Genomic DNA, 6,244 nt, shown 5'->3' on the forward strand with positions numbered 1-6,244 from the left:
GATAAAGTGTGGAAACGGATGTTATTTCTGCAAATAAAAGTTAGAAACTATTTCACACAATTTTTTCCAGTTGTATTTGCGTTATACTAAATAACTTACTCTAATTTGATTCATTGTTATAGAGTGTCTTCACAACAATATTAAAATAGATGACAATACGACTTAAATTCATACGGTTTATGAGAACTTTCATATGCATAAAGTTATATACAATAAACTGTGAATGTTACATTTTGAATATTTACTAAACAGGTTTTATTATGTAGCAAATAAATAAATAATAGATGGAATAAATGAGTAACGCAGTCATGAAGCAGTTTCATATTTTGTCGATAGATGGTGGCATTTCACAATGTTTGCAAAACCATAAAACGAGTACGTTAGCATGTTAGGTGAAGAAAAGTAGCCTATTTTAAATTTCCCAGAGGGAGGTTAGAGATGAGAGACTAAACCACAAAAACAGCATTCATAAAGAACACAGATCCAGTAAAACACTGCTTACCAGGCAGGCAGATCTCACTGATGAGGAAAGTATTGGGATTTATTTGGGATTGATTGGTTAAAAATGTCCATCAATGCACCAGACATTTTTCTTTTTAAGAAAGCACCACTCTAAGTATGCAGAAGTAAAAGCGTGGTCCACGGACTGAACAGTGTTTGTACACCAATAATGACATGACCTCCATGGCCCTCATCAGATTGACACCTACTCTTTCTAAATCACTGCACACAATTAAAATGTCCTTAATTTGATTAACTGACTGTATAATGTGGAAGGACAGCGTCTTTGTTTGGATGAAGGGAATACAGAATGTATTGTATCCTTTAATGTATCCTTTAGACAAAGAACTAGAGATAAAATAATGGATATTATCACTACTGATATCAGAAGTGTTTAGCTCATGGTTAATTCAGTTATTCTGGCTGTCTCTGTGAATCCTTCACACTACTGATGTGAATCTCACAGAAAATAAAATGTCTTGGTTAATAAGAAATCACTTTATTACTGCCTAATTTCAAGTTACAAGTTAAAGCAATTCTATTAATTCTATAAAAAAATAGAGTAAAAAAAATATATATATATTTTTGCATTATTGACACACTGTTTTCCAAATGAATGTTGTTCAGTGCTTTGACGCAATGTATTTTGTTTAAAGCACTATATAAATAAAAGTGATTGATATATATATATATATATATATATATATATATATATATATATATATATATATATATATATATATATATATATATATATATATATATATATATATAATTAAATATATATGAATTAATCTTAATTTTAATTGTATTAATATATTACACATATGACTGTAGAATATAATTTCATTAACAAATATTAATTACATTTATAATTTATGATTTTAGTCACAATTTCTTCCCCTGTTGAATTTGGGCATAAATGTAGGACTTGATTTTGTGAGATTTGCTCATTGAACTGCATAAAAGAATGATTTCCAAAGTGTTTTCATCTTTAATAATTTAGGAATCAAGGAAAATAACTAAAAATATGTGAGAGTTTTTATATAAATTCCCCAATGCTAATTTATGATGTAACTTGTATGATGTATGGTTTCTGATGTAACCCATATGCAACTAAGCATACTTACCTTTACTGTGCGCTGCAGATTTGTCTTGCTCATGGCTGTTTGAAAGAAACTGAGTCAGCGTTTACTGGACTCATCTATGTAATATCTGTTCAAAATCCTGTGAGCTTACGGCCATTTCAGGAGCCGTCTGCCTATGCTTGAATGAGCAGTGTCAAAGGAAGAAGGCTTTAAATAAATAAATAAAAGGAAAAGGGCAAATTAGTCCATTCGGCCGGCACTCCTGAGCCGTGTTTATTTATTCTCTGTCTATACAAAGAGCTGGAGCAGAGTAAGTGAGTGAGTGAGTGAGTGAGTGAGTAGGATGAAAAATCCTCCTCTCTTCCTCAAGATTTCAACAACAAGCCTGCGGTGGCTCTTCACTTCTCACACCAAACAAATCATATTTTATTTGCATGATTGCGTCTGTTTGCTTCTGCAGAAAACCAGCTGACAAGACCAGCTTAGACCAGCACGAAGGGCTTTTTTTTAAAATACTAAAATGTATCTGAAATACATTTATTTCATGCTAAGTATACTACAAATACATTTAAATACTTATGTACTTAATGAAAATACTCTGCAGTTGTACTTTTAATATATAGAGTCTCATTCATGTAGTGCTGAGGTTATACTGAAGTTTCTGTGATTGTGTGCTAAAATGGAGCTATTGAAAGTTTACTTCAGGCACACTTTATAATATCTTTCATTTAAGTATTTAAATGAAACGAATGTCCATCCATCAGAATAGCACTGTCTGTTTTGATTTGTTTCCATAACTGCATTGTTTTTGCTGTTTCACTCTTTTGACCTGAGGTGGTATTTAATTTGTAGTGTCTGAAATAAAAGCAAGTTAATGCAGAGAGAATGACTGCATTTCTTTAAAAGTTTCTGTAACAATCTTAGGATGAAATGTTGATCAAAGAACCTCTTGACAATATATTGTAAATCTCAATATTTATGTACTGGCTCTGAAATAGATTTATGCAAGAAATAAAGCATAAAACAAGAGACATTCCCATGCTGTGTTCACTAAATTTAATGAATAAAGAATGAATTGTTTTCATTTACATGTTTTATATTTAGGAATGAGAGTCCAAACAGCTTATTAAAACACTCTGTAATGTGTGTTATCTATAATCATGCTTCCTCCGCTGAAAAAAGTTAATATTCTGTTATCCCCTGAAATCAAAATCACAAAAAATATTTGTTTAAACCGTTTTGGGCTGTTTTCACTTGTAAACAGTGCTTGATCTGTGCACATTTCTCTCCTGATTCAGACGAGAAGTATTTTCACTGGAAAAAGCTATAAATAAAAGCACTTGTATTTCAGATGTGATGATGGATCTGTTTCTTACAAACATTACGTTTTTTTTTTTTACTTCAGAAGACATTAACTGATGGTCTGGAGTGGTATGTGTGGATTATTGTGATGTTTTTATCAGCTGTTTGGACTCTCATTCTGACGGCACCCATTCACTGCAGAGGATCCATTGCTGAACAAGTGATGAAATGCAACATTTCTCCAAATCTGATGAAGAAGCAAACTCATCTACATCTTGGGGGTAAGTACATTATCAGCTAATTTACATTTTTAGGTTGATTTTTTCTATTCCTTTAAACTCTAAACTAGTTGAATGACAATTTCTAAAGACTGTCCAAATATAAAACATGTTAAAGATTAAATAAAAACAACTGATTTCTAAATTCGGTCATTTATATTCTACTTTATATCTAAAAATTTTTCAAAATCCACATTTCCCACATACCACAGTCATCTTTTACTGTTGAGAAAATGTGTCAATTATATTCATGACTCACCCTGCACTATATAGATTTTTGCCCAATCAAATGCTCTCAAATAATAATGTCCCTCCCCCAATAGCATCTCAGTCTGACAAACAATGTTCATGTTACTTACTCTACTGAAAATGCAACAAATAAAAAAAATTTCCTGAGCTGCACACACAACATTAATTCAATAACCAAAACTTATTCAACTTAATTTATTTTTTATTTGTTGACTAAATTAATTAGTCAAATATGGCCAGAATTTCACTCAAATAAATTAAACGAATAAAACATGGCTACAAATTAATAAGCCATGCTTTTTTTTTTTGCATGGTTCCATACTTATAACAATGTGACTTAATTTTGAACCATCACAAATATATCTTGATTTCCTTCAGCACTCTTCTTATAGGCAGAATCCACTCCAGTACATATGGAAAAGTTATAGATGTGGACAAACATTTGCATGTTTATTTGCATTTCATCATGTTTGTAATTCATACAGTCGCCCACCTCTGAAACGCATCCAACACTTTTCCCTTGAGCCGGTGACTGTAAAACATGCGTCCGACCCACACTCTACGCTGGCTCTGTAAGCAGGCCGAGGGGATGCAGAGAGATCACTGACAGAGAGAATAAGGTTCATCTCGCAGAGAGATAATTCAAGGCATGTCATAAAACATCAATACTCCTCTAGTGGGCCGGCCAGCACAGCTGCATGCTGGGAAACATTATGGCCTTACATAATTCAGCACAGCAAAAAACTCCTACACTTTACTGAACATTTACATCTGAGTTTTTACTGATCTAAACACATACACACTGTTATAAAATAAATGATGTATGTGTTATTAACAAGTGTCTTTATGAAGTATTTACACGGCTAATTATTATTATTATTATTATATTATTATTAATTATTATTTTGATAAAGCCATCTTACTGATCTACTTTTTAATCTTTTCTTGTTCTTATGAGACCAAATTTGGACAGAATTTACAAACTACAATAGCAAACTCAGGTCAGACATTCAGACTTTGCTATATCTTTTCTGAATCAGACTTGATGATTTAGTCAAATTTTCATTGTTTTTGCACAACATGCTAATCATGCCAAAACATGCTAACAACATGTTAAACATACTAAAACATGTTAGCAACATGATTATCATGCTAGGAACATGATATCAACATGCTAACATCATACTAATCATAATACTGAAAGTGCTAGGAAAATGATAATACTAATCATGCTAGCAACATGCTAACAACATATTTATCATGCTAAAAACATGCTAGCAACATGCTAACCATGCTAGAAACATGCTAACAGCATTCTAATCCTGCTAACAACATGGGAATCATGCTAGCAACATTCTAGCAACATCACCATGTTAAAACATGCTACAGTAGCAACATGCTAACATGTTAAAACATGTTAAATGTTGATCACGCTGACAACATGCTAGTTGTGTTAAAAACATGTTAATCATGTTAAAATATACAAGACCACATGTTAAATCATGTTAGCAACATAAAATCAACATCTGTCTACTAAACTTCAAGATTTTATAACTTCTTCTAGGGTTTTTCAAGCCAAAGTCAAAGTTTGTTTTAAACTTAACTCATCTAGTTAACTATTAATATAATATAATCATATACATATACTAATAATTATATTCAGTTTAGTGTTAGTATTCAGACTCTTCATTATGACACAGCAAAGCTTATAGCTTCTCAAAGTTAACTTCTCCATTATCACCGAATTGTCTCTAGAATGTAATTAGAGAGCCAAATTTACTTGATTAGGCATGATTTAGAAATACACACATCTGTCTAAACTGCATTCTACAAGACAGATGCTACTGTGGTGACTTTGGCATATGAAACCCACAAGATAGTGGATTGATGTTATCAGATACTCTCAGTCCAATCTGACTGTGCTGATCCAACACATACTAAACCACAGTTTCTACACTGGACTGCTATGCCACAAAGATAAAGCAAAAATGTATCACCTAAATACCTGTTGCATGCATAAGAAGCAATAAAATACAGATAAACTAAAAGTATTTTGAACCAATAATGACCAATACTTTTACAGGAATAGTTCAACAAAAAAAATAATTTGCAGAAAACATACTCGTGCTCAGGCCATCCAGGATGTAGATGAGTTAGTTTCTTCATCAGAACTGATTTTGAGAAATGATGCATTACATTACAAACTAACAAGAATTAGCTCATTATATACAATCCATTAACTAATGTTAACAAACTGAACCTTATTATGAAGTGGGGTACTTAAATTAATATTAGATTTGCAATAGATCAACTCAGTGTAGCATAAAATGTTAAAAAAAAGTAAAAAAAAAATCTAACAAAAGACCTAGAAATGTTACAAAAGACCTATATTTTCAATTTCTCAGCTCTCTAAAATGTGACTTATCGCATGATATATGCAATTTGTCAAAGAAAAACCTTTGAGGCAAGAGTTGAGGAAAGGTCAACCTCCTAACAAAAATGTAATGGAAAATGTTTACATTCAAATTCACAATTAAATCTGATTCTATTCATATAATGTGCTCAATGTTCTGAATGTATCATTAGATACATATTATCTAAAATATTGAACCTGCTCACTTTGATAATGTACTATATTACAAGTACTTGGTAATAATAAACCAAAATGTTGAATCGAAATGATAAAATAATGCAGGTTTTAAATTTGTATTCAACTTCAACACATGGCAAAAAGTTTTCAACCAATTTATTATCCACATTGTATTCTTAATTGTATTATCAATTACAGGACCATTTCTGCATCACTTTAGAACATGAAACAATATA

This window comes from Carassius auratus, chromosome 10 (assembly GCF_003368295.1).
Source record: "Carassius auratus strain Wakin chromosome 10, ASM336829v1, whole genome shotgun sequence".
In the NCBI taxonomy this organism is placed as follows: domain Eukaryota; kingdom Metazoa; phylum Chordata; class Actinopteri; order Cypriniformes; family Cyprinidae; genus Carassius; species Carassius auratus.